Source organism: Perognathus longimembris, chromosome 28, assembly GCF_023159225.1.
Source record: "Perognathus longimembris pacificus isolate PPM17 chromosome 28, ASM2315922v1, whole genome shotgun sequence".
NCBI classification, from domain to species: Eukaryota; Metazoa; Chordata; class Mammalia; order Rodentia; family Heteromyidae; genus Perognathus; species Perognathus longimembris.
Window position 1 is genome coordinate 66960224 of NC_063188.1, and position 9907 is coordinate 66970130.

General features: G+C 39.2%; 1 pseudogene; it reads left to right on the forward strand.

Annotated features, from left to right (window-relative positions):
- Positions 1 to 374: 374 nt before the first annotated feature.
- LOC125343090 lies at positions 375 to 797 on the forward strand (annotated as a pseudogene).
- Positions 798 to 9907: the final 9110 nt, after the last annotated feature.

Below are 9907 nucleotides of genomic sequence, written 5' to 3' on the forward strand. Positions count from 1 at the left end.
AATCGAACCCAGGTCTTCATGCATGCTAGGCAAGCATGCTACCACTAAGCCACATTTTCAGCCCTAAAAGGCTTTCTTTAACAGAGAGGAATGTTCATAGTTATTATCTGATTATTAGTCAATCGATGATTAGAAAAAATGAATAATAACAACAACAACAAAACCCCCACCATGTACATATTTCTGAAAAGAATATTTCTTAAAAGAACCTCCCGCATGCTCAGTGCTGCAGCCAAGGATGCTGGTGGAGGTGGTGGAGTGGAAGGTGGCCGTGGGGAGCCCGGCAGAGCCAAGGCCCAGGTGACTGGAGCCCCGTGTCGTTCGGAAAGGTCAAGCCCAATTTTCACCCTGGTCTTCCATATGCTGTCATCGTGATGCTGACAAAAGGTTCTTTCACTTACTCCAGTGGGAGGAATATTGTAGAGAGTGAAAGGAAGGCCGAAGACATGGCTTTGGTCAACTGATGTTTGTAGATGGTGGCACCTACCTGGGTCATTTTGAAAATGGGCTCTTTAATGGCCTTGGGGTACTGACCTTCTCAAATGGCTCAAGGTATGAGGGAGAGTTTGCCCAGGGAAAGTTAAATGGCATTGGAGTCTTCATTTGACATGACAACATACCTTTGAGAGGGAATTTTAAAATGGCAGAGTAGATGGTTTTGGCCAGTTGATGGTTCTCATGGAATACCCTGCAATGAAGGTCTGTTTGAAAACAAGTTGCTGCAACCTGAGAAGTGTTCTGCTGTGGTCCAGCGGGCTCAGAGTGCCTCAAAATCTGCCAGAAATCTCACAGTCTGATGGAGCAGTAGACAGGGAAGTGTTGGGTAAAGCCAGGACACCCTTATTCACTCCAGGTGAATGAGTAAACCAGATATGAGAATGACCCCAGCTAAAGCCTGTGAGGTTCCCATCACTTGCCAATCAGGAACTCAGTCACAGAAGAGGGCTGAGGATTTTGATCAAGACCTTGAAGCAATTGTTAGCAGTTCTGTCTTTCCCTGACCTAATGTGTGAGAGGACAGAGGAGACATTTTTATTATTTATTTGTTGGTGTTCCTTGTTCCTTGGGGTACCCAGTGCAAAACTGCTGTGGTCCTCATTACGTTCGCTGCCAAGTGATACAGAATCTTTTCATTCTGCCTACATTTGGGGGCAGTTAATTCTGTAGTGCCAAACTTAGGGCCAGTGATTTGTGTTGGCCTAGAGAAATAAGGGAAAGAGAATAAGGGTGGCTCAGAGCTCCATAGAAGTTAAGGCCAGAACTTTTCTTTTCTATTTTTTTTTATTTTTTTGGTCAGTCCTGGGGCTTGAACTCAGTGCCTGAACACTGTCCCCAAGCATTTGTGCTCAAGACTAGCATTCTACCACTTTGAGGCATGCGCTACTTCTGGTTTTCTGGTGGTTAATTGGAAATAAGAGTCTCACAAATTTTCCTGCCTAGGCTAGCTTTGAACTGTGATCATCAGATCTCAACCTCCTGAGTAGCTAGCTTAGAAATTTTCTATACATTACTCCCATGTTTATTGCAGTTGGAATCATAGCTCCAGGTTCCCATTTTGTATGATCAAACTGATCTTTGTCTCTGCTAATTCCCTCTGTGAAGGAGTCAGTAAAATTGCTGTTTTCTCTTCCCTTGACTTTCTGTGCTATCTTCCTTACTTGAATCATTGTAGATAATCAAATACCCACTTGGGCCTCTCTCCTTTCTTAAATGTCACAGGATCCCTTTATGGAATTAAAAAAAAGGATTATGAAAATAAAAAAAAGAACCTCCCACAAAAATCCCTCAGGACATACTACAGGATAAAGTGGTCTCATCACAGGAGATGAGAGCCCATGTGTGTTATTCCCTACAGAGATCTTCCAATGGGCATATCTTGATCCTGAATCTATGCATATCTAGGAGAATGTAGGTGCCTGTGTCTTAGTTTTGTTTCAATTTTTTTATTTGTTTGTTTGTTTGTGTGTGTGTGTGTGTGTGCGTGCGCACACACACGCTGATACTGGAATTTGAACTCTGGGTCTGTATACTATCTCTGAGCTTTTTCACTCAAGTCTGACACTCCATCACTTGAGACATAGCTCTACTTCTGGCTTTTTGTTGGTTAATTGGAAATAAGTCCCATGGACTTACCTGCCCAGGCTGGCTTTGAACCACAGTCCGCATATATCAGCCTCCTGAATAGCTAGGATTACGGGCTCAAGCTTCCAGCACTCGGATCTCTTAGTTTTTGACATGTACAAAGAAATAAAAAAGTAAAAAATATAAAGAAGCTTATAAAATATGACTATGAAGGAAGAAAAAAATCACAGCTATAAATGTTTATGTGTTATACTATTACAAAAGCCAAAGTTAAAAATAAAAAGATAAATTAAAAAGGTACATTAAGCTATACTTAATTTTATTGAAGGAAAATATTTTTATAAGTTTAGTGTATCTTGAGACCATAGTCTTTTAATTTATACTGACTGCCTGTAGTATGTACACACTGGTTTTCATTGCCTTTTAAACCCTGGTATACTTAGAGTTCCTGGTGAGAATAATTACCATGTTTTGGATGTACTTTTCAATGTAAAACTGATTAGAAAGACAAATTGAATTTTACTCCAAAGTATATTATTTAAAGGAGAAGGAACATAATGTGTTTTGAGGTTGCCTGGCTTAGGTTTTATTTCATTTTCCTCATTTTGTTTTAAAATGACTTTAATATATTCATACCGATTTTATTATTAACCTTGATTTTAGAATAAAATTTTTTTAATATCTGTTGAGGGCTGAGGATGTGGCTCAAATGACAGAATGTCTGCCTAGCAAGTGCAGGGCCTTGTGTTCAAATCCCAGTAGCATTAAAACAAAGAAACAAAAAAAAATCGAAGTAGCTTTTTAATTTAATGTATGTTCATGCTCACCTGTTGATCTGGACATTGTCAGAGTCCCTCAGGTTGAGAACTGCAGGGGAAGTCAGTGGCCTTCATATATCAAATTTGAAATTGGAATCTGCATATTCTAATGCAGGGGTTCCTTTGTTTGTATTGTTTATATTATGTTTAAGGTTTTTTATCTGAGCTTCTTTCTGCTCAATGCTAGTGCTCTACAACTTGAGCTATAGTATCACTACTTCTGTATTGTACTTCTAAGTGGTTAATTGGAGTTAAGAGTTTCATGGACTTTCCTGCCTAGGCTGGCTTCAAACCATGATCTTTAGATCTCAGCTTCCTGACTCACTAGGATTAAAGGCCTGAGCCACCAGAGACAGCTATTATGTGTAAGTTTTTAATAACTCTTTTACCAAATGTTTAGAAGAAGAAATGATCAGACTCACATGTATTATATATTCACTACCTCAGGATGACTACCAATTTTGTGTCTTCCGTCAAGGCCTTTGTCGTTTGACATAGGCTTTAACATAGCTTTAGAATTACTACTATATAGTGGTTCAGGAAGGAATAGTTTGGTGGAGATTTCAAACACATCTATGGCCAAACTTGTAGGTACTTACAAAGACTAAAGTTAAAGCACTAATAACCACTAATAATATTTTGATGTATTTTTCCAAGATGAATGTTTGTTGTCAATAGGCATCATTTTTTATTTTGTGCTTGAAATCAGGGCCTTGCACTGTCACTTGGCTTTGAAAGCATCAAAAGAAGAAGAGTAGGAAGAACAAGATGAACTAAAAGGAGGAAGAGGAAAAGGAAAAGAGTTCTAATGTGATTATAGTTTACATATCTCAAGTAGGAGATTTCAGTTTCCTAACACAAAAAATAATAAATGCTTAAACACAAAGTAAATACCTTAATTTGTTCATTACATTTGCATGCAGATATCACATACTCAAAATATACTCTATAAATATGCATAATGTGTATATGTCAATTTAAAAAAGAGATCAGTTGCTAAAGTAAAATTTACAATGGTATGTAAATAAATAAATAGAAATGACCAATCTCTTTTGCAGAAAAATTCCAAATAGATTATAGATATTGTGCCTTCAAAGATAAGGAACAGCATATATTTAGTTACTTTCTTCAAAATAGTTCACTATAAAATGAGGGAAATATGATGTAAACTGGAGAAATCTGAAACTTTACTTCAGCCAGGTGATCAAGTATCAACAGTAGTAAATCATGATAAAATAATACCTTTCTTTGATAGGATGTGAAAAAAATTGATACTTTGCCCCTTGTGATGTTCCTGAAAACTCATAAATCCAAGCTAAAAGTAAGAAATACATCAGAAAAATCCCAACAAAAGTACATTCTACAAAATACTTGGTCTCTTCAAAACTGTAATAATAATAATAATAATAAGTTGAGTGGGAACCCGTGGCTCACACCTGTAATCCTAATTACTTGGGAGGCTGACATCTGAAGATCACAGCGGAGCACCAGCTTTGAGCAGAAAAAGTCAAGAGACAGCTCCAAGGCCTTAAATTCAAGCCCTAGTACTGGCAAGCGCGCACGGGCGCGTGCACACACACGCACGCACACACATGCACACACACACACACACACACACAAATTGTCAAAGTCATTGAAAACAAGATAAAGCTTAAAAACTGTCACAACAAAAAAGGAGCCTAAGGTGACATGACAGATAAACGTAATGTGGTATGGGGAACGGTGAAAGACATTATGTATAAATGAAGGAAATGAGACCAAAAGATGGAATGTAGTTAAAACACTATGTTAATATGGTTCATTAATTGTAGCAAATATACCATACAAATGTAGTTAATACTGGAGGAAATTAGATGCAGAGGCCTATGGGAAGAATGTACCATCCTTTCATTTTTCTGTAAATCTAAACCTGTTCTGAAAACACAAAGTAATCTGTATGCAGAGCTTCTGTATATGTCAATCTAAAATCATCCTCCCAGCTGATGTAAAGCTTAAAGTGATTCTTATCAAAATCCCAGCAAGAATCCAGTGCCTGCAATCCTAGCTACTCAGGAAACTGTTATTTTAGCATCTCGGTTCAAAGCCAGGCCAGGTAGACAAATATGTGAGACCTCATCTCCAATTAACTAGCATAATCCACAAGTGAAGCTCAGGGGATAGAGTACCAGTTGTTAGCAGAAAAAGATTAGCCAGAGCATGAGGCCTGGAGTTCAAGTTCTAGTATAAAACAAAAAAAAAGCAAAATAAAAACATGTTCCTTACAAAATATCAACTCAAAATTATTTGCAAACAATTAAGACATACTTGGAAAAAAATAAGAGAAATATGGGATAGAATGTCAGCTAATTCTTAGTTGACACCAAAAGCACAGTCCATAAATTAAAAAAATAGTAAATTAGAAAAAGTCCAAAAATTTTAACTTATTCTGTACAAGATTGTGGAAAAGGCATGGAAGAAAATTTATAATGTTGACAAAAATATTTTCATCAAAGGACTAGAGTATAGATAGATAGATAGATGGATAGATGGATAGATAGTCAACAATAAAAAAATACCCAATACCGGGTATAATGCCTCACTCCTGCACTTCCAGGTACTTGAGAAAACAGAGGAACTCAATTTAAATCTGGTTTGGGCAAAAAATGCAAGATTGTATGGAAAAATTTAACAGCAAAAGAATATGGGGTATGGCTCAATTGGTAGAGCACAATGGTAAGCACAATGTCCTAAATTCAATCCTCAGTGAGGGCAAAAAAATAATTATAATCCTATTAGGAAATGGGCTACAGCCATTCTCTTTTTCCAAAGAGGACATATAAGTATGCTCAAGAACTGATGCAGAACATCATTACCCATTAGAGAAATACATATTGAAACCACAATCACTGCACATCTACCAGAATGACTAAAATAAAAAATACTGAATAGCAGCAAATCGTGATATGGATATAAAGAAGCTAAAAAACTTACACCACTGGTAGGAATGTGGCATGCTACAGCTACTCTAGGAAACAATTTGGCAATTGCTTTCTTTATAAGTAGAATTCCCATTTTATTTTTGCCCCAGAGGACAGGTTTTCTTAAATACTAAAAGGCCCAGCTCCTTCAGTGGGCTTTGGTGGGAGTGATGGGGCAACACAAGCAGGTCTAAATTAGGGAAATGGAGAGTTCAGTTCTTCTGAATACCATGAAATAAATTTTTGACTGGTATGGCATATGGTACAACCATACCACCAGTGTGTGTTTTGAATAGTACAACATGCAAATATATATATATATATATATATATATATATATATATATATATATAGCTTCACTTAGAGCTCAGGAGGCACGTAAATGCCAATGGCAGTTTGAAATGTCCCTGATGGCTGTGATCCCTATTACTATGTTTCAAGTGATAAACAACTTCTTCTTCCTTCTCTTTCTTTCTTTCTTTCTTTCTTTCTTTCTTTCTTTCTTTCTTTCTTTCTCTTTCTTTCTTTCTCTCTCTCTCTCTCTTCCTCCTCCTCCTCCTCCTCCTCCTCCTCCTCCTCCTCCTCCTCCTCCTCCTCCTCCTCCTCCTCCTCCTCCTCCTCCTCCTCCTCCTCCTCCTCCTCCTCCTCCTCCTCCTCCTCCTCCTCCTCCTCCTCCTCCTCCTCCTCCTCCTTTCCTTCTCTTCCTCCTCCTCTCTATCCTCCTCCTCCTCCTCTTCCTCATTCTCTTTTAACTTGTATTGCCTCCTATGGCTGTCATGTGTGTTGTCACTAGGAACAGTTTGCACAGAAAATGGGCACCATGTAGCAACCACCTTTTGGATATGACTATTGTTTTTTTTTCTGGAAGTAATGCTGAAAACTTCCTAAAAATGTTTCACTTTTAAAACTGCAACTGCCATAAAACACAGAAATTTCACTCTTAGCCTCATATCTATAGAAATGAAAACTTGTGTCTGTATAAGCATCTATTTACAATTAATAATAAAAAGGGGATTAGAATAGTTTTTCCAAAGAAGATATATGAATGGCTAATGAAAACATGGAAAAGGCGCTTGACATCATTACCCATCAGGAAAGTACAAACAAAATAATGTGATACCATTTTACTTTCACTATGTTAGTTATGATAAAAAAAAGCCAGATAATGTCAAATGTTAACACTGACATGAAAAATCTGGAATTCTTACTGTTTGGAGGAAGAGAGTATGGAAATCCCTCAAATTGTTAAACATAGTTATTATTTGATCCAGCAATTTTAAGCCTAGGTATATGCTCAAATGAAAGCATGTCTACAGGAAAAATTTGTATATGAATGTTCATAGAGTCATTATCCATGATACCCAAAAGTGAGAACAAAGCCAGACACGGTGGTGCATGCCTGTAATACTCAGGAGGTGGAGACAGGGGAATTATAAGCTTGAAGCCAGCCTGGGCTATATAGCAATACCTTTAAACAAAACAAAAAATATGGGAATAAATTCAGGGGCCATTGGCTCATGCCTTTAACCTTAGCAATTCAAGAGACTGAGATCTTGAGGATTCCTGCTTGAAGCCAGCCCAGGCAGATAAATCAGAGAGATTCTTATTTCCATTTAACCAGAAAAAATGCCAGAAGTGGAAGTTTTGCTCAGCACAAGAGTGCCAGCCTGGAGAGAAAAAGCTAAGCGACAGTAAGGAGGTTCTGAGTTCAAGCTCTAGCAGTATTCCCTCCCTTTCCCCACCCCCCCTCTCTCTCACACACACACACAAATGGAATAACACAAGTGTTTGTCAATAAATAAATGGATTAAAGTGTGATATGGATATATAACTTCTTTGTCTCTAGAACATTCAAATCAACCAGGTGCCACTAGCTCATGCCCACAGTCCTAGCTACTCAGGAGGCCAAGACCTGAGGATGGCAATTTGAAGTCAACTCAGGCAGTAAAGTCTGTGAGAGTCCTAACTTCAATAAATTACCAAAACATAGCCAGAAGTGGAACTGTGGTTCAAGTGATAGAGCACTATACTTGAGCATAAAAGCTCAAGGACAGTGCCCCAGTGCTAAGTTTAAGCTATAGAACCAACATACACAAAAAAAGAGATGAAACACCAATATATTCTGTCTCATAGATTAATTAAAAACCAGACACAAAAGGCTACTATTAAAAGGCAAAATTCCTACACATTTATTAAAGGTATTAATTGATCTTAATAATTTATGAATAATTTATAACATGGTATGAGAGCTCTCATTGGCAGTGCACTGGGTTTTGTAAGTTGAGAAGTGTTACCATTCAGCTGAGAGTTCTTTTTCTCTATTTAGATAAAAATCACAAGGAGAGTGCAGATCTCCTGTTGCCAGCAACTCTGAGTTTGGAATATCGGAATCCACATTTCCTAGTGCTACTAGAGATCTAAGTGCCAATGACTCAACATCTAATATTATAGCTCTAAATTTTGAGTATCAGTGCTGTCCAGTCAGTGTTACAATTTCTCATTAGCCAGACCTAGAAACTCTAGGCTACTTTCAGCAATGGGGCCTACAGCTGTTGCAGAATCTCAGCTCTTCACAGCCATTTGTCTTCTGGAAACTTAGCTCTTCACTGTTTCTAGCTCCCAGCACTTCTGCAGTTCTTGACTGTCTCAGCCCTCCATAGTCTCTGCTCTGGTACAACAGGTCTCCAGACTGGTCAGATGAGGTAAGCAGGAGAGCTGCTTATATAGCCTGTCTTACATGTATGTGCACAGCTTGCCTATCATAAGTGTCATTGACAGGGGAAGTATTCCTATACAAGCACATTGAAGATATCTACCAGGATGTAAGTATGACTGTAGGTTGGGGTCATCTAAAGCTATGATGGCTTAAGTCAAGACATCTGAAGTGGCCCTGGCTGAAGCAAAGTTGTTTTGTTTTTCGGTGTTTTTTGTTTTTGTTTTTTGCCAGTCCTGGGGCTTGGACTCAGAGTCTGAGCACTGTCCCTGGCCTCTTTGCTCAAGGCTAGCACTCTAGTTCTTGAGCCATAGAATCACTTCTGGTCTTTTCTATATATGTGGTGCAGAGGAATCGAACCCAGGGCCTCATGCATACGAGGCAAGCACTCTTGCCACTAGGCCATATTCCCAGCCCCAAGCAAAGTTTTCTGAAACCCAGGTTGCACATGGAGAGACAGCTACATTTCTGTGGCTGGATAAAGTCTCCTTGGGTAGCTGTGAAGTGTTTGAAGCGGCCCCAGTTGCCATGACAACACTCCTAAGAATTCTAGAAGAAGTACTACTTGCAGTTGCAGTGGCTCTTGCTTGAGATGCATCTTCAGGAATGGCAGCTTTAAGGTTTTCTGGAAAGGAAACCCGCTACTAGGTTCAGACAGAAAGGAGTTTATTGGGAGAGCAAACTGCCGGCCCACATGCACAAGATGGAGGCATGGGGAGACAGAGGGGAAGGAAGAAGAGAGAGAGAAAGAGAGCAAGAGAAAAAAAGGAAAGAGAGAAAGGGAGTAAGAGAAAAAAAGCAAGAGAGCCAGGGACTCGTGTTGAGCTGGATTATATAGGAAAAGGTGGAATTATGGCCTGGTGGATGGAATGTGACCTCAGATAAGGGGGAAGTAACTGCCTCCAGGTGTGCCAGTTACCTAAGTAATCCACGTACTGGGCGCAGACTAAAGGGGGGGGGGGGGAAGGCAGCGGGGGGAGGGCACCACGAGGAGGGCGGGAGGAGAACATCTGCATGGAGCCCTCCCAGGGGTTGACCTTATAGCAGCAATGTCATTCACAGCTGTGTTGGAGTTGAGGACCCTGAAAACAACAGTATGGCTATATTATGTGGCCCAGTAGCTGTGCTAACCCACCCTCCCTTCCTACTTGGCCTGAAGCAGTTGCCAACTGGTTAGATGCCTTAAATCTGATCAGGAGAAAAGTCTGAGTGCTATCAATTAAGCAACAGAATAGCCAACACCTGACAGCCACCATAATTTAACAGGGAAAATCATTAACAGGTTCTTGTTACAACACTCCAACTTGAAATTAAAATTCTTCACAACTTTATCTAAC